The sequence below is a fragment of the Syngnathus typhle genome, linkage group LG5, assembly GCF_033458585.1.
Source record: "Syngnathus typhle isolate RoL2023-S1 ecotype Sweden linkage group LG5, RoL_Styp_1.0, whole genome shotgun sequence".
NCBI classification, from domain to species: domain Eukaryota; kingdom Metazoa; phylum Chordata; class Actinopteri; order Syngnathiformes; family Syngnathidae; genus Syngnathus; species Syngnathus typhle.
In genome coordinates this window covers 18,563,712-18,582,983 of record NC_083742.1, presented here as the reverse complement: position 1 = coordinate 18,582,983, position 19,272 = coordinate 18,563,712, and the positions used below count along the sequence as shown (strand labels likewise).

At 43.3% G+C, this 19,272-nt stretch overlaps 1 protein-coding gene across 16 annotated transcripts in view; it reads left to right on the top strand.

Moving 5' to 3' along the window:
- mef2cb (myocyte enhancer factor 2cb) overlaps positions 1-19,272 on the top strand; it is a 71,159-nt gene that overhangs the window by 13,584 nt on the left and 38,303 nt on the right. For 14 of the 16 annotated variants that reach the window (XM_061277919.1, XM_061277927.1, XM_061277926.1 and 11 more), the window contains exon 2: positions 4,143-4,245. The gene's annotated coding sequence lies outside the window, so the exon portion shown is untranslated. Of the gene's footprint in view, positions 1-4,142; positions 4,246-6,596; positions 7,142-14,147; positions 14,169-19,272 lie in introns of those variants that run through there. The other 2 variants (XM_061277918.1, XM_061277920.1) reach the window with 2 other exon arrangements.

Genomic DNA, 19,272 nt, shown 5'->3' with positions numbered 1-19,272 from the left:
GTTATTTAATCCGTATCTGCTGTTTGAGGTTCTGACTCAGGTTCGTGTAAATAAACGTGAAAGGTTTTGATACAGTATAGCCGTAATTTTCGGTTGTTGACAAGTATTTTGCTAAGGCCTCTGACAGAGCGCAGGCCTGTAGTTAGTCGGTACTCCAAGTGTGTTGCCGGAGAAAGCACATTTCATTTTTAAACAAATTATCACTGAAGAGCTCTTTTCCCCCCCCTCACATATGGAAGCAGTTACTTTTTTTGTGCATGGAAAGAAGTGAGCGCGTCTTTTTTTCGGTCAAGCCGTAAGAGCCTATCGTATCATTGTTTTACCCTCCTATCTTTTTTGAATATTTTTAACATTTCCAATAGCCGTCCGACCTCCTGCGCAGAAACTCCCCTTCCGCCGACCCCCCTTGAGCTCCGTCGAGGCCAGAAAATATCAGTATGAGGCTCCGACGCCGCCGTACAACGGCGACGCGCCGGGGCGGCCTAAATCTACAAAACACGAGCGCTGGCGCGAGGCAGCTCTTTTGATCTGCAGCTAATCTCAGTTGCCTGCCTCCCCTCTGATCATGTCTGAATAAGAATGAGTTGGGGGGCCATCCTGGAGGCACAAAGAGCTTTAGACGCAGCCGCTCATCTGCTGAGATCCGGCGCGCGGTCGCGAAGGCTCCACTGGCGTGCGTCGGAGTCTCGTTAAGAAGCATCGTTTTTTTTTTTCTTCTTCTTCACAGTTAGATGCTATCAGCTGCTTGTAGAGCATGTGGAAGAAGTAGCGTCACTATGCTGAGTGATCTTTAATTGTCAAGGTCAACAGCTGCAGGAGTAGCGGTTACTACGACTATCGTGAGTGGAAACATTCGGAAGTGCTTTTGGGTTTTAGGCAAAGGTTTGCTTTGAGATTTGTGGCACCATTAAAATACCCCAGTTGTAATAACCCAATAGCCACGACAAATACACGATATTGGTTGAAGTACGCAGAAAGAAATTGCTCGTCAAAAGAGGGCGCCAGGTAGCAGTGCACGGCAACGCCACCTTTGAAAGACGCGCAATTATATTATAAAAATTAAATACGGAGAACTTCCCTGGACAACACCGAGCAATGTTTTGGAATATTTTGCTCAAGTCTAGCGAGCTTTAAAAAGTGTCAAATCAGCAACTCCGAGCTGCCCGCCAGCCGGCCCAGTGGCGTCGTGGTGCAGCTCGGTCATGGGACCATGGGGCTCTTCCTGTGATGTAACAGGAGCATCGGGAGGAACAAAGGCAGAGCTTGTTGTTCAGCTTGTGCCTCATCCATTATGCATAAAAGGTGTACAGTTAGAACACTGTTGGTTAAACACGGCACATGCAAAATGGCCTCCGCTGTCTCACGTTTGACACTGCTCTCAGTTAAGGAGTCGCGATGGTAACAGTCGTACCGTGATTCTGCAGGTGATGAGGTCCAGAGCAGCGTTCTGGTCTCGACAAAAATATATAACATTGCATATCATATCCTTAAATTTTGGTAGAGCCATTTGCTTGAAGTTTTTGTCTTAAAATTCAGATTGACTGTAAAATACCAACTGCAAAAATACAAAATAATTAAATGGCAAGATGGAAGAATGTTTTCCTGTTTTCTATCTTTCCTATCATTTGATTTTTCTGTCATAAATGCGTAATTGTGAACACAGTGGGAAAAAAAATACCCCTTGAAACTGATATTCTATTTTATTAACATTTTTTTTTCTTCCGTAATATGAGGCTACATGACTTAATTAAGTGATTTTTGTCACCTTTGCTCTCCTAATTATGGTGCACACTGGTAAAATTCCCTCCAACTCTAATTACTTGTGATATTGCCCTGACTTTCATTACAAATCTGATTAATAAGAGGGGCCAAATTATACTTAATAAAATACTTTGAATGACTAGCACCAAGAACAAAGGTCGATCTGCTAGGTTATATGCCACTATAAGTAGAATGTAATGTACAAAACAAATAAAGTTAATTAGAACTGTGATGGTACAGTGTGTCAGACTTATACTCCGATGCGACTTATGTCTTTTTCTTCTTTATTATTCATTTCATGGCTTGTGCGACTTATACTCTGGAGCGACTTATACTCCGGAGAATATGGTATTTAGCACTTAATGGAAGCTTCTTTACCCACTTCTGAATAAACCAAGTTCAGATCTGGCTAGAGTTGACATCAAACTTGCCCCAATTGGGAGTGAGCACAGACAGAATGATGGAAAGCCGTAAATACTTGATAAGCATCTTTCAGATGTATGTGACACATAACAACGACTGAGTGTTTTGTAATAACCGGCTAATTCTCCGGAGCAGCGCTTGCCTGACAACATCTTCTCCAGTGAGTGGCAGCTTGTGTTTTCACGTGAGCCGGAGCCACAACAGATTGCGGCGAGCCTGTGCTGTGTGTTCCCGCATCGGCCCTGGAAATGCGTTTGTGTTGATATCGTTTGCTCGGGACAGACATTCCTTTCTTTCCCCCTCTTTTACCGAAACACACATTTTATTTTTCGAGGCGAGCTTTTCTCTGTGCGTGTGACACATGCTGTGAAGTAGCTGCCAGGAGAGGCTTAACTAACAATCCGAGCGAGATCGCTATCTGTAAACCACACGTGTGTTTGGTCCACTCGTGTTGGCGCCCTCCTCCCAAAACACTTTTCCTTTACGGTGAATGCCAAACCTCGCAAAATTCCACCTGTCCAAACGCTAGGTGCGTAAATACAGCGTTGCAATCAACATAATTGTTTGGCTAAACAATTAATTTGACTTTGAGACACACTTGCACACGCAGCAGCCTAAAATAATGAGCTTAGGATCACATTTATACAGTCTGTGATCAAGAGCTCAGATATCTATTGAGTTGGACAGGAAGTGTTTCGGAAGGCAAACTTATCCTGTAATTACTTTCCATTTAGGATAAATCGCTTTGGCTGAGAATGACAGAAATGGCACAAAGTATATTTATTCAATCGACAGTGGAGTTGATTTGTTCGCACGCAACTATGCAGTGAGCATATCTCAATCATATTATGCGCTCCATGAAGTAGTCCGAGTCGGTTTTTAATGTTTTCATTCAACAATGTTTTGACTCGACTAAGCGCTCGCCAGTCAAATATGCTACAGCTCTTGCTCATTGCACACTCCAATAAAAATAATACCACTGATTACTTTTCGGCATTTAAAAACAGATTTATCGGAAAGCGGTTCAGATAATGGATGGATGGTTGATTTAATCGGTAAAAGTCAAACTGTTGCCATCGTCAAACTTGAATCGTCTGCTCAGACAAATTTTGGACTTAAAACTGCAAAAACAACTTTAAGTGTCTTTGATTTTTTTACATTCTTGTCAAAGGAGTATGAAAAAGGTCTTACTGTCTTGTCATATTAATGAAGACCGATATACACTACCGTTCAAAAGTTTGGGGTCACAAAATTGTTTGGGTGACCCCAAACTTTTGAACGGTAGTGTAAATATTATTATAACAATATATTATGAATTAAATATTATAAATTATATTTTATATTTGTATAAGATTATAAATAATCTATGAATATAAGTATACATATATATTATGAGATTTTTTACACAGAAGATTATATATATAATCTATAAATAATTATCTAAATAAATATATACACTACCGTTCAAAAGTTTGGGGTCACAAAATTGTTTGGGTGACCCCAAACTTTTGAACGGTAGTGTAACCTTTGACAAAACCTTTAGTCTTCTGTAAGAAAGCAGAAAAAAATGTTCGGAAAAGCCTACTGAAACATCTGAACTTTATTTGGGGGTGAGTCCACTCCCTATTTTGCATAAGCTCAAATCCGATTCTGAACACAGCCCTGTTCGAAGAGGGTGTGCATACTTTTGCAACCACATCATCTCATCCAGTTGGACTTCATACAGTACGTTGGTCACGTTATTGGTGTCGAAAGTTTTAAAATGACTCTATTACTGTTGGCCTCAGACTCTCATCCACTACAAAAACACGCACAGCGAATATTTGAAAGTGTGTCGCACAGAAACAAAACAGTCGCATTTACGTCAATGATGTTGTTCCTGCACACTTCTATGCAAACAATTACCATGTCAGTGACAGGTTCTCACTCCCCCTCTTCCGCCTCCGCCTCTTTTGCAGGTGCCAACCAAAGACGAACTCAAGCCTTGTGAACACTGAGAGGAGCTCTCAGATGAATGACTGAGAAAGCGACGAGACGCTACATGAAGGAACATTGAACGTGGTATGTTGGAAGAACACGCATCAACAAGTGACCGGGGATGGATAGCTGCTGCAAAGCAATCAATCGGGTCTTTGCGTTGATACCATTGCATTCGTGATTATACGGCTCAACACATTTTGACTTAAATCAGGGATGAAAGTAAAAAAAGATTTTAATCAGTGTTAAAAATGCATTGAAGCAAAGGCCATCTCTGATTAAAAAGCGTGTTGACCAGTATCGTCCGAAGTCCGGGGAGGGCAGAGGAAATGCTATTAAAGATTAAAAGGTCAGGTGATGTTGCGAAGGTGGCATCAGACACCAGCAAGGTTGCATTACGAAAAAACGTAACGGTCACCCGTCAAGCAGATTAGACAGCTTGATTTATTTATCAACTGATTTGATAGGCAGCAATCGGTCGGGTGAACGCAGCACAAAGCTTACGCTTCACCGGTGAATTTGAAAGGTGTCAACTTACGCAATGAGGGATATAGAGGGAGCTCTTTTTTCTCTCTTACTACATTGCGGTATTAGGATCATAGAGCAGGGGTATCCAGACTCTCCAAAAGCAACATAGAAAAAAACATTTTTTTTTTTTTTTAAATGGATAGCTACAATCCTTCAGCGCGGGAAGAAGCACGTCAGCCACAAAGGTAAGTTTGTTTTGCTCATTGTTGGATTTATTGCATCACTCGTGACCAAAGACCTTTGAAAAGAAATCGCTTAGGAATGATGACGTTTGCTTTTGTGAGGTATTCAAGGCTTTTTTTTGGGTCCGGTCGAGGGGTCGCGTAAATGCAGACTTTGATGTCAAGGACTGGGAGTCTTTATGTGCCTGTACCATTTTCGACCAATGATAGCTCCATCAGTGGGTGCTTTTTTTTGGCTATTTACATTAGCTTTGTTGATCGTGATATAAGGTGCAACCCTAACTTGAACAATGGTGTTTTGTAACTCAAGCAATTTTTTTTTTTTATTGAAGATGAGAAGGCAATTATTTTATTTTCAGGGTTATAGGGTGGCCCATGGCCCCGTATGCCACCATAATAGCTCTGCCCTTGCACTGAGCAGATGGAACCAAAACAAGTAACCGTTTTAAAGTTACTTGAGTATCAGTCGTCGGAAAATGTTCACAACTTCCTTTCAAGCCGTGCTAAAAAGCACAGCACGTATTCTTTCAAACAATGTTAATCATTATGATAGGTTGCCATGGCAATAAGATGCCCTACTCCTTATATTAAAGCAGTCGCAATGTCATTTGTAAATGTCTTTATTTTCAAGTCAGACTTGTTTTGCTGATTTTGTACACATGGGTTGAGTACAAACCAAACAAGCGCTAAGGCAGCACGCGTGCAAAATCTTCCCTTTGACGGCCATATAACGTTCAAATAATAGAGCAGGATTATTACAAGGCCTATCTGCGATTCATCTTTGCACATAAAGACATGGCGATGGCTGTCTGGCGCTTATCTGAAGTGGCAAACTTGCTGATTTAATTGTTATCGTCACGGCAGTGGAGTGGATGTTTTGAAATCATTGGGTTGGATGGATAAGGGCTTGCTAATTCCCCATGCTTACTGTCTGCGTCAGGCCTTATCATCTGAAGATAGCGCCTTCTTCTACAATGATTGGCGCCATGCGGGAGGTGGAACTTTTTGGACGGGGACCACCGCAAAAAGGGGGGGGGGGGTGTTCAGATCTTCACATTGCACCAAATCTGCAGAAGGCACAGAGTATACAGGCTCTATACGAGGCCACAAGTCATTTTCTATGAAAAGTACTTTTTATTGACTACAAACATCTGTTTTCATCTATCCATGCGATCGACGTATCGTGAGACGCACAATTAAATCTTCTCCCGCTAAACGGCAAAAGATAAAATCTGCATATCCACCTGTCGCCATTGAGCTTTGCGTTTTACGAAACGGGTCCAGCGTGTCACTCGTGTCGAGAGGTTAGGGTTAGTATAGTTTATAGATGCAACACAATGTCAAATTGAGAAACGGGATGTTTTAATAAAACTCTTGCTTCAGGTTGCTTGCAAAAAAACAAAACTTCTAAAAAAGTGCTCCACAAAATTGGAAAGTTCCTCAAATGAATTCCAATTTTAATTCAATGGCTTGAAAATGATTCAATTACTTTTCTGAATTCCCTTTTTCTCATATTAGTACAGTACTGTTGATTTGTTTTGAGCGCTCAAGCTATTATTAGAGCAGTATTGACTATAACAAACCATTAGAGCAGACGTGCCTCTTTCATAAAAGTCCTGTTCCGGGCAAATGTGATCCCGCCCCCTTTTCTCAGTACTCAAATAAAAAAAAAAGAAGAAGAAGCCACGCGTTAAGAGGAACTAGAAGAGAGCCTTTATGGAAAGACTCTGTCACGACTAGTGCGAAGGAGAATAAAAGAAACAAGCAAGCAAGCAAGCCCACCCTAGAACAAAGCAGACGTTCCACTATACACCGGCACCGATCCACCGGGCCTCGCGGTACCGACGGACACCCCCGCTGCATACGCGCCCCTGGCTGCGCACACGCTCACTGAGCGATTAGAGCGAGAGAGAGAGAGGGGAGGGGAGCAAGCGAGAAAGAGAGAGAGAGCAAGTGAAAGAGAGAGAGAGAAGGCGCTCTTAGTTCTCCGTGACATTGTCGAGACTCCCAGCGTGTACTGTAGATGACTTTTTCCCCTCCCAGCGGCGTCCACTGTTAAGTTGCGCTCCTGGATTTTAAGTGCGCGCTCGCTCGCTCCCTCGATCGGCCCCTCCGAGTTCGTCCTCTTCAACCGAGCGGCTGTCCTCGCGTCCTGTCAGTGCTGTGAAGTCCGGAGCCGGAGCCCGACCACCGGCGGACCTGATCGTCGCTGTTGGCAACCTTCTTCCACATTGACACTACCACACGGATGCGTTTTCTGGCGTCTTAAAGTAAGTACAAGCGAGCGCGCGTGCGTCGCTTTGGATAGTTGGGTGTTAGTAAATTTATTTTTCCGTCGCTTTTTTTTTCTTCATTATCCACTCTTGTGATGCGCGCACCTTTCAACAAAGTTGAAGACGGTGTCAAGTCATTAAATCGTTATTTATGGTCTATTTGGAGAGTTAGGCTCATCGTGTCCACATGCAGGCGCGCACATCAACGTTAAAGTCAACCAAATGCACTTTATTGGATTTAATCATAAATAAAGAATAAAGCTGATAGAACATAACTCATATCGGTAAGACATTTAATTGTTAACTTGACTTTATGTGAAAATAAACGGACCCTCTCTTGAAGGGCACTGAATCAAATTGTAATTGAATCTAAAAGTTGAATTGGAATATTGACCAAAGACACTGGAAGCAATCTAATTGGACCTGTGTAAACATATTGGTGCACTAATTTAAAAAAAAAAAAGACTGTGGTTTTTACAATTAAACTAACAGTCCTGATCAAATTTGAAAATAAGATATTGCATAGATAAATATTAATAGAGAAGAGGTCAATTATACCAAAGTGATGACAATGATGGCCCTTTCAGGCTGTATAAAATGGATCATTTAAAAAAAGAACTTGTATTCAGTTTCTTTTATTTGTAGTTTAGCGTCGTCTCATACAAATCGGAGTCTTAACAAAATTACCTTAATCGACCCACCAACTTTGAATGGCTGACACATTAGAAATTAATTTGTATATATAAATATTTTTTTCAAATGACCACAGTTATATTTTAAAAATTCCCGAAGCAGATGTTTAATTATAAAGCAGCCGTAGAACTTCCTTATTGCATTCACTCTCGCGGTTATTATGCACACACACTGGATTAAAACAGGAAAAACACCCTTTGTTCCAATGACCCTTTGCAGTTGATGAAAGCTGGAGTCAACAACATATTTTTTTAAAACGCAACAATTAATTTTAAAGTGTGAATTTTTTTTTCTTCGACATCTCCAACAGCACATCAGCCTCTAAATTGGATTTCAAAAATGTAATTGATCCATCAGGATACATTTCAATCTTGTCAAAGTTTTTTTCCCCCTTTGTTTGTTTTACTTTTACAGTGAAAATAGTTTTAGTGTTAGCCAAATATTAGTTAGTCTCATTGCACCCCCCCACCCCCACCCTTCTCCCGTGGCCACGGTCAATGAAGTTGTCCTGTCTGGCCTGTTGCTCTCTTGGGACTTGGCTTAATCCGCTCAGAGGAAGGTGAGTGCTCGCATGTGGACCCACGATTACACACTGAGGACTCTGTCAGCCAAGCACTGTAATCTGAAGGACCCCGTGCAAGCACACACGCACACACACACACAGACAAAAAGCATGCCCTGTCCCCTTAACGCTCAAACACCCCAACACTGTCTTGACTACTTTTTGTCCCCCCCCTTTTTTTTCTCCCTGCGGCCAAATCGTGGGATTTTGGGCGCTGATTCACAAAACCAACAATGACAACACGCACTTGCCCCTCTCGGAGAAGGATTAGAGGGTCACGTGGCCCTGTGATTGGCCGGGGCATTGAGCCGATTGTCAGGGCACTTTGCTGTACACTTGGGGCTCAGTGAGGCTTTACTTAAAGGAAGAACTTTGTGTGTGTCCACGCGTGTGTTTAAGACTTGAGCATAGGTGATTTTTTTTTCCTTAGCGAGCTAAATTAGCGGTTCTTTTATTATTTTTTAAATGTCGCCGAAAATATGCTAAGTGAAAAAAAAAAAGGACATTTCACAATTGGCTCCTCATGGAAAAGCAGATCTATGAAAACATTTAGCTTCATAGAAACATCAGAGGCGCTCATGTTTAAGCAAATAATTCATCAGCCCCCCCTTTGCGTGGCTTTAAAGTAGCCCCCTTCTCAAAGTCCTCCGACGGTGCTTGAAATATTTTGGAAGGGCTTTTGCTCAGTTAACCATCAGCAGAATGCTCATTTGCAAACTGCAGGTTAGCAAGATGTGGCGGGAGATATCAAAGTACAGTAATTGGACTTCATTCCGCTTTGGCTGAAAGGAGAAGGTGAGAGAGGAGTCAAGTGAATCAAATCATGAGGAACAGGTTGAGCGCCAATAAAATCACAAGCTCGAAATGATACAACAAAGTTCATTCTTAAGATAGTTTGGACCAACAACTATTTGCCACCGGCTGTTTTGAAGCAGATGAAAAGTTTCTGACTAACTAAAGGGCTTGTTATGTCGTTTGTTACACAAGGCCGGCCCACTTTTTTTTTTTCTTTTATGCCCATAATGAAATTATTATTGGGACTAATGAAATCAGAGACTCGGTTTTTCTTCAAACTGGCTGCATTGTCGTTTCAAACATTATAACAGAAATAGCACTCGTGTGTCGTTTAGGGTGAATGCGTACATTTAAAAAATGTCCTTATTTTTTATTTATTTTTTTTACATAATGATGCCAAGTGTCTCTGTCTAGTAATTAGCGCTGGTGCTCAGCATCGTTCTGTCTGTGTGTTTGTGGGGGGCGAGAGTGGGGGGGCTTGTTCACTAGGGTGTTAAAGATCACAGCGGAATAGAGCAGCCTTTGATGTTTAATTGTATTGTAAAACACACTTTAGAATATTTTCTCCCTAAAGTTGATTTTTGTTTGCGGCTGCTTTGTGTTTGCTGCCTTTGTGCGTTTGTTGTCTCTGTTTGCACATAGGAAATGTTTATCTCTTTGTTTTTTATTTTTTATTTTTCCTTTCGAGTTTTTTGCTGGTGCGTACTGAAAATAATAAAGCCCCATCGTCTCTATTGGCATCTGAAAAAAAAGTTGGAAAGGAAAATGAGAAAGATTGAGGGGAGGGGAAAAAAAAAAAAAAATCAAAACATACCTCGGTTAATCACGCCACTCTGTTTTTGAACTAAAATGACGCCAGAGTGATGTCGTAGCGAACGCGGCGATCTGGTTGAACAGGACGTCCTGCCTCCTCCTTCCTGTTTCCTGTTTCCTGCCTGGCCTGTCGGTCACGATGGCGGCGGCGGCGGCAGCCTGCTGGGTGGTCCGCAGGCAGCCGCGGGCTGACCACACAATGGTATCGTCAGCAGTAGCCCACCTAAAGAGACACCCGAAACACCTCTCACCATGCTGGAGGCCGGCCGGCCGGCTCCTTGAAATATTTGGATAGGGAGAAAGAGAAAGGAGGGAGTTGTTGGACTGTGCATGATAAGACAAAGGAAACATTTACACGAGTTTGTACATTTCGCTCTAAATATTGAACAGGCTCGGAATTCCGATTTTTTATTTTTTTTAAATGAGCTAACAAACTAGTGAAGAAACGTCTTTGCCTCCCTTCCTGAGAAATTCAACATTTTGCTTATCTTGGACCACCACAGATGTGTTTATCTGTTTAGATATGACATGCATGAATTGTGTGGAGCTCAAGTTTGTCCATGCGTGAAGCCATGATGATGTCACAAGGGGCCCACCTGTGGCAACGCCGACTCCACTCGCCATCGAAATACAAGGCTTGAAAAGTGTTTCTGTAATTTATCTTTGTCACGCCTGCGACGTAGCGGAATCATCCGGTAGTCCGGCGAGACGCACAGAGGTGGCTCTGTGCACGAGCACGCATCCATCCGAAGCGTCTCGTCTGCGCCACCGCTATCCAGTATTTTTAGACCATCTTGTGTTGACACATGAATCCAAGAGGGGAAAATATTTTGACTTTTGAGCCTTTTTGTTGCCACTGTCTCCCTAAAAAAAAAAAAGCTGTAAATCTCCTCCCGTTGCGACGGACAATATTACGGCGCTAATTCACGAATCTTTTGGCGTTTCTGAGAATCGGCGGGCGCTCCCCGTCTCGAACAAGAGGCTTCAACTTGCCAAAGTCCACACTCGTGTTCCTTTCCGCCGTCATCTGGGCCGTTCCCAGACTGGAAGCCAGCTTGCTCGCTTGGCCCTCCAGAAAGTGAAACTTTACAGTACAGCAGTCTTGGTCTGGCTTGTGTGCAGTAGCTCCATGAAGCATGCCCCCCCAGTAAAAAAAAAAAAAAAAAAGTGCAGCTCATGATGTCATTAATTTCATTCATACTTTATGGATGCTCCGTCCGGTGGAGGGTTGGGGGGGGGGTGAATGGAGAGAAAGGAGAAGAGATGGTATTGCGGAAGAAGATTTTCAGTGGAGGAGCATGTATAATGAATGAGGGAGGCACTTTGTTTGAAACTCCAGCCCCGCGCCTCACTTCAAGCTGGCCAGAGTGGGGGCCCGCTCTCTCTCTCCCTCCCTCCCTCTCCCCTCTCTCTCTTTTGAATGGCTTTGAGATGCTTTCACCTGGCTGGCGTTGCCCTTCCACTCGGTGGAAAAACAAATAGCCTTGTAGGAGAAGGCTGACAATGGAGAGAAGGTCGGGTGGAAAAAGGGTGAGGAGTGGGTGAGAGAGGAAAGAGGTGAGGCTTCTATAGCGCCCAGACGATAGAGGAGAATGCTGGCACCCGGCCCATACTTCCTAAATAGTGCACTCTACAGAAATAGCTCAGCCTTGATATTGACTTTTGTCTGCCGCTTGTGTGTGCGTGCATGTGCGCTATAGAGTGACACTTCCATTGTTTAGTGAGATTTCCCCCCCCCCCCTTTGCTAGTTAACTTTTTGGCACAGTGTGTGCTGGTGTGAGTAAGCCAAAAGGGGCGTCGCCAGGATGGTGTGGGATAAAAATGGCCCCTTGACTTATTTTCGGCCCTCCGCTGGCCTGACTGTTAAAAATAGCCGAGCAAGTGTGGGAGATACCTGTCACTGCTCCCGGCTTGGCTCCCAGGGCCTCCTCGCCGGCCGGCCGCATCCATCCGCCGCTGGCCGGCTCGCTACAAACGGCCCCCCTTGGGAGCCGCGCAAACAGGATGAGGGTGTGAGAAAATCTGACAAGGGAAAAAAAAAATAGTTGGTGTTAGGAAATTAGGGACACGGACTACAAGGATGTGGCGGCAACACAAAAGCAAATCCACATTGTGTAGGTGCATTTACAACTCCAGATACATATTTTCATTTAAAAAAAAAATATCTCAGTTATGACGCTAGATTAAAATAATATATCTTTAAAATAGACTACGGTAATTTTCGGACTATAAGTCGCGTTTTTTTTCATAGTTTGGGTGGGTGGGGGGGGGGGGGCGATTTATACTCAGGAGCGACTTATATACATATATATGTTTTTTTTTCACGTTTTTGGGCGTTTTATGGCTGGTGCGACTTATGCTCCGGTGCGACTTATAGTCCGAAAATTACGGTACTACTTTTGTGTAAAATTGAGGAAGTTCAGTGAATTTTTTCTCCTACCCTGATTGGTGCTGCTATTTTGGTTAGCAACACACACAGATGTGAACAATTGGATTGAGCAGCGTTAAGTACACTTACCACAAGTTTCTTTTTCCTCTCAATTCATTTATTTATGTATTTATATTTGAGACATTTATTAGACCAGAGTCCTGAAGTATGATACTTGGACTCGGCATGCGAGGTCACGGGGTGTTTTTCTCTCCTCCCTGCCATCTGCGCGCCAAAGTGTTAATTTTGTTTCTGCATCTCAGGCATATGTCATGTGAGCAGTGTCAAGCGTGTTAACTTTCTCTCGTCGCCTCACGTTTGGAGTGATAAAACGGCTAAATAACTCTTCCAAGTCAATGCGGGGTTATTGTTTTGCTATCTGCCCTTTAAATGTGCCGTACTCTTCAACTGACCCCCCCCAAAAAAAAGAATTGATGGCCAATAATCATATCAAAAGTTGGCCTGAGAAAAGAAATATACAGACTGAGAGAGGCGAGAATCTGTGAAAATCATTAGTGCCCTTGGTGTTTGTTTTTTTTTGTTGTTTTTTTATTTTTTTTTCACACAGCCAGCCAGAGAGAGATCATTCTTTCTTTCCAATGCACCCACCCCCCCTCACATCCCCTCTGTGTGTGAAGGGAATTGAGCTGCCTGTTATTAATGTGCTTTTGACAGCTTAATTTGATAAGCGGGCTACTTGTTAAAGAAGTCTCAGATTGTTCTCATCGAAAGAACAGGCTTTTTTTCCTTCTCCCCTCCTTCTTCTCCCATGTTCTTCAAAACGCTGCCCGTCGATGACCCACTTCTGAGAGGTGGTCGAAAAACAAGGAAGAGCAGTGCAAAATCCACAGGGAGAAGAATGAGAAGAAGGCAAAGAGAGGCTAGCGAGTGCGCCAAACCAGAGTGAGAAGGGATAGTATGTGGGAAGTTAACACAAATGCCTTTTTTTTTTTTTTTCTCGCTCTCTATTTGCCGCCTCCTCACTTGCCTTCCTCAACCATCTTGGGCTCCTCTTCCCTAATCAAGGGAGAAATGCTTGAAACGATAACAGGGATTAGCCCTTGGCGCTCAGCAGCTCCTCTTGGTTAAGTACACATGTAATACGTTGTTTATTTGATATAATGCACAGTAGGAGTCACAGAAGCCAGCGCTCCCGCCGCCACACACACACACACGATTTAAATACTTTATATAATTGAGTGGAACCGCACGTTTTTCGACAATTGGGTCTTCGTTGATTGTCGTCTAAATTTCATATATCCACTCCAAAACAACACATTCCCTGCAATGGATGCGCGTTAATCCTAAATGCTTTTATTTGAAAAGCCTGACTTTTGAAAGGATGATTCGCCGATGTTGCCCAAACTTGTCAGAGTGTTGCCGAGCAGACCGACTTGTTATTGTCGGAGTTGTGCATAAAAGCATTCCTTACCGTTGTTGCACAATATCTAAAAATAGCTCCAATGTAGATTTTGTTTTTTTTAATTATCCAGATTGTATTAAAGAATTTTGTAAATATTTTGGGCTGTCTTTAACCGATTATTCAGATTTACATTATTTCCCGTGGCACATGTCGCTTTGGTTTTTGGACGGTTCGGTTTTAGGCCTATTTTTTGGTGGGAGTGTGACAGGACGGAGAAGTTGAGCAACTGTGGGTGGGACGGCAAAGCGATGGGCACAACAAGCGCCTTACCAACAACTGAAATCACACATCCATCGTGACCGTGTGCAGGTATGTGCAAACACACGCGTTCACACACTCCACCATGCAAGTTCCCACACACAGCTGTGATGCAGGTCACTTGCAGTGAGGGGTGAACACAGTGAGAGAAAACAGTATGGAATCGGAGGGCCGCTTAAGTGTGCGTCATGTGTGTGTGTGTGTGTTGAGGGTGGGTGGGGGCTGTCGAGCATTCTCAGGCCTTCTTTGGGTCAGAAGGCAAGGGGGATTTTTGAGGGAAGGAATTGAGTGATATGAGAAAAATAAATGAAGGGGAGGAGAAAGCGCGAGAGGGGTCGTGTGTTGTGTGCCCACATCGTTTCTTGTTGTGAGTTTGTGTGGAAAAAAAAAAAAGCCTTGCGAAAGGGGACATGCTCTGCTATCATTAGCCGGGGGCGGCGGTGGCGGAGCACTGGGAGGGGGCAAGCGAGGTTATGTGAACGATGCAGCTGTCTTCGTAGCGGAGGGATTTGAGAGCTCCTGACGATGATGTTGATGATGAAGATGATGGTAGCGGCGCTGGGGGAAGTCCAGGCGGCCAGGTCCCGTCGCTGAACCAGAAGATAAAACCTTGTGAACCAAACAACTCTTCTCGGCCCGCCACTCTCACTCTTTACTTCCCAAATAGGAAGAATAAATAAGTAACGATGGATGCTTGATGGCAAAGATAGGAGAGAGGAAGAGGAAAAAGGAAGCTGGCATGATTTATACATATAGTGTGAGCCGGGGGGGGATTCCAGATACTTACTCCCTGCCATTTGTGAATTTAAGGAATGCATTGACTCCCAACATTCACCACAAGAGCCTTGTGATATTTTCTAGTTTTTGTTGACACGTTGAATAAGTTTGTAGTTTTGTCAGTGACGCAAATTATGTATTTCACTTCTCGTGTCCCCCACAATTACTGGCTTGAAAATGAAAATTCAATTTCTAGATTTAGAATTCTTCAACAGACACTAAATGAGCCTCTTCTTTTGGCCATCTAAGTCCCCAGACCTAAACCCCATTGAAAAGGCAACATGTGTAATTTAAAAAATATACACTACCGTTTTGTTTGGGTGACCCCAAACTTTTGAACGGTAGTGTAAATATTATTATAATAAAATATTATGAATTAAACATTATAAATTATATCTTTGTATAAGATTATAAATAATCTATGAATATAAGTATACATATATTTTATAAGATTTTTTACACAGAAGATTATATATATAATCTATAAATAATTATCTAAATAAATATATACACTACCGTTCAAAAGTTTGGGGTCACAAAATTGTTTGGGTGACCCCAAACTTTTGAACGGTAGTGTATATATATTTTACTGAAATATTTTAGCTGCTCAAATAAAATATGTATCACCAAATGCCTTTATTTATAGTAAGTATTTAAAACAAATCATACTTTGAGATGACAATGACGGTGGTAACATTTTATTCCATTCTGTATCATTTAATTATTTTAATGATTAATAATTGTCTTAATTACCCGTGCGTAACTACTGCTTCCTCATTGCAGGGCATCAAAGTCATACCTTTCATTGTGATGGAGCAAAAACCTCCCCCCTGTAATTTTGCATTCAATTGCGTAAAACACTCCAAAGTTTTCAACGCTTCCTTCCCGCACCTCTTTATTGTTTGACATTTTGTGCGCGTCAAATCACACGTAGCAAAGAATGCGGCTGCAGAATACAACCCAAACTGGCTCGTCAGCCTCGTGCGATCAGTCGCTGGCGCGGAGACGAAGCGCAGGCGCGCCGGCGAGACGACAGATAACAGGATGGCATCGGCGGGCGCTGCTTAATGCATTCAACCTGCCACCGCGCTGCGACAACAAGGCAAACTCTCATATAAGATATTCCAACAACATCGACAATAACAGTGTCAGTTAGGATGGGAAAAACCAAACAAGGGCGGAATGGAAATTTACAATGGAACTCGCCTAAGAAACAATAAATGACGTCATCGCTGTGCACCTGCCGTTACGATAATGAGTATTTGGACATTCCTGGAAGTTTTAGCAGAACGCTCCGACACAATGGTGTGAGCGGAGCTAAAAATAGAGCGTGGTCAAACAGCAGGGTGGCCGAGGGTCCGTGTAGCCACACAGTGAGCCCGAGGCACTCTGCCAAAGCTCGGAGCCTCGCGGCCGGCGGTAATTTGATATTTGTTTGTCTGCATTAGTTCAATCTCCAGCCGACCTTCCCCCTTCTGCGTATGGGGCTGAAGTAACAGTAAGCTTTATCAGATTACTAGCGCTGAGGTCTCTTCCTTTTGCCATTTTGATTCCATGCAGCTGTGCAGACTCTTTAATCATAAGCTTATCTTTTTTTTTTTCTTACCCGCCATCCCCTCCTCCCATCTCCTCATCCTCCCCTCCTCCTTAACATATGTTAATTGGCTGCTTTCTGTGACAAATTACGAGCGCTCGCTTTGATGAGGTCGCCGTGTGATGGCGCAGGGAGTGGAGGACGCTGGTGCTGCCAGTCCCTCGCCAGTAACATCACCCCCCCCCCCCTTCTTTCCCCTCTTAACCACTCCAAAAAGGAGCGGCTAATGAGAGGCTTGGGCTGGGCCTGGCTCGGTTTTGGCCTCGGTGGGGGCCACTCCCCTAAACAGAGGCTCATCTGTAGGTGCCGTCATGCCACCACACGCCCGCCACACTCCAGACAACCTTTCTACACGCACACACACAGGACCCCCCCCCCTCCCATCCCCCCAGGGAACTGTAAAGCACAGTTCCAACTGAAGAAAGCAAGTTACCTCAAAATGTGGTTTCTTGGCATCTTAAATGATCAATTTCTGATTGAAACAGAAGAATATGAGTGGCATTAATTATGAATTCAGTTTGCTGCTTGTGTATCAAGTTTACGCGTGTGGTGGTGAGACAACGCCTGGAAACATAACACCAGCCTTGCTTAAGCAAACACTGCGGCAGTGTTTAATGATGTGCACAATGCTCGCAATTATCAATCAGAAAGCAGAAAAAAAAGGCAAAACAAGCATTTTTTTCTTGCAATGTTTTTTTTTTTTTAATTTGAATGCCCGACTGTACCAGCGCTCAATCTCTTTCGCCTCTTGATACGTTACAATCTAGGTTACTCGGTTTGCCAGTAGAGCAAAGGGACCTGAGGAGAAAAAAAAAAAAACAGAAGGTCGTATCTTCAGTATGAAGGACATCCTTGCTCGAGTGTGCAAGCGTCTACTTCTGTGCAAATCACACCCACCCTGTGACTGTCACTTGTCACACCATGCAAAGTGACATCCTAGCAAGAATTAAAAAAATAATAATAATGTGAAAAATTATCACCATTCGATTGGATTAATATTTCTGTCAGAGCCATTTGCTACAAACATGTCTCAAAAGGATTAAATCATTTAATAATAATCTAATAAATAAATAAATAAATACATTTCAGCCGATCTCGGTCAGCTACAAATTTGCACAATTCAACATTTTTTGTTGTTATTGCAGAGGCCAAATTTGCTGATTAACGAATTAAGGGGGGAAACTTCCCAGTAGACCTGCCATTGCCAATTTACTGACTTAGTTACCACAAATACCCAAGAATGAAAATCCTTCTTCACCTCACCCATCCCGTTAGCTACGATGCAAACGAGCCCACCGCCCGAAAGCAGCGTGTCTCTTTTCGGAGGCGACGCTCATGCGCCCGTGCGGAAAGAGGTGACGAAACGAAGCCGGCGACGGAAAAAGGGAAGTGCACCTCGTGGCTGCATGAAGGTTAGCAGTGTTAGCATTAGCCTGCGGGCCTTAATTGAGGCCAGGAGGGAGCATTTAATAATTGCTGTCAGAAGATCAAATTTAATTCTCCTCTCTTCACAGCTACCACTGCTGTAGGGGGGGGAGTGAAACAAATTGTCATCAGAGATTTCTAAATGAACAAAGCTTTTAATTAGGGTGATTAGAAGACTGTGGCAGCCAGGAGGAGTCAGGGCTGGGGGTGTGATGAAATCATCACCCTCATCGCCATGGCTGGTGATGATATGGTGCTGGGTTGAAGAGGGGAGCGGGGTGGGGGTGTTCACGGGCTCAGGTCTTCGGAACGTGTCTCACTTCTCATTGCCTTACTTCCCCCACACTCACTGAAGACGACAAAGACATTGTCGGCAGAGAACATAATCGGGTGAATATGTCAGTGCTTTGTGTCGTGACATGACTTGGGGCTGTTCTTGGTGGGATTAGGCGTGCTGGGGGGCGGGGGGTGTTGGTTCGTAACTGCTTTAGCTATTTATTTATGAGATTGTTGTTTTTTTCTGTAACACAATAGACAAGTGGGGCGTAGGAGCCCATCTCTTCATACTCAGCTTTTCGGAGAGTCTTGATTTGAGGAGGTGACTTAGAGCATGAGTAAGTGGCCCAACAATGACAGGAAGGTGGGAGTGAAAGAAAGAGAGGAAGAGGGAGAGAAACCGCGGTCATGCTGCTGGACGTCAACTTACATCACAGTTGCAACACATGGCTTTGAAAAAAAAAAAAAAATCTGATTTTGTTTACTTTACAAATGACTTTTGGATGCCTTAAAAACACTTTTGAATTGTTTTTATCATAAAAGTATTTAAAAGCGTATTTAGAATCAGCCCCATAAGCAGCTGCGTGTTTTCTTTACATTGCCACCTATTGGCCTGGCATGCAAATTACACAATTCCACTTGTACTTTTGACAACACATACTTTACAAAACTAATTCTTATCTTTATGTTCAAGAACGAAAACACCTACATCAACATTGAATCGACAGACTCGATAATAATTAATAATAAATCTACAACTCACCATTACCCGGAATTTCATTCACTTCAGTAGCTGCACGGGTCCCATCCTTGGGTAATTCTAACCCAAAAGGCGTATCTCTTAATTCTTGATGCCCCCCTCCTCACTTCCACGTGTGTGTCCTCTAGCTTGTCTGCCTTTGGCCCAGCAGCTGTGGATTTTACAGCCCTTGGCCTGCTTTCAGAGAGGGGGCTGACGCATTGTGTCAAGTCACCGCGTCCTTGGGGAAGTCAGCGCTAGGCTCTATGGAAAGATGGCTCTCACCTGTCTGGCCGTTGCCTCTGACGGATGACTACCTGTCTACATGGCGGCGGCTTTTGTCA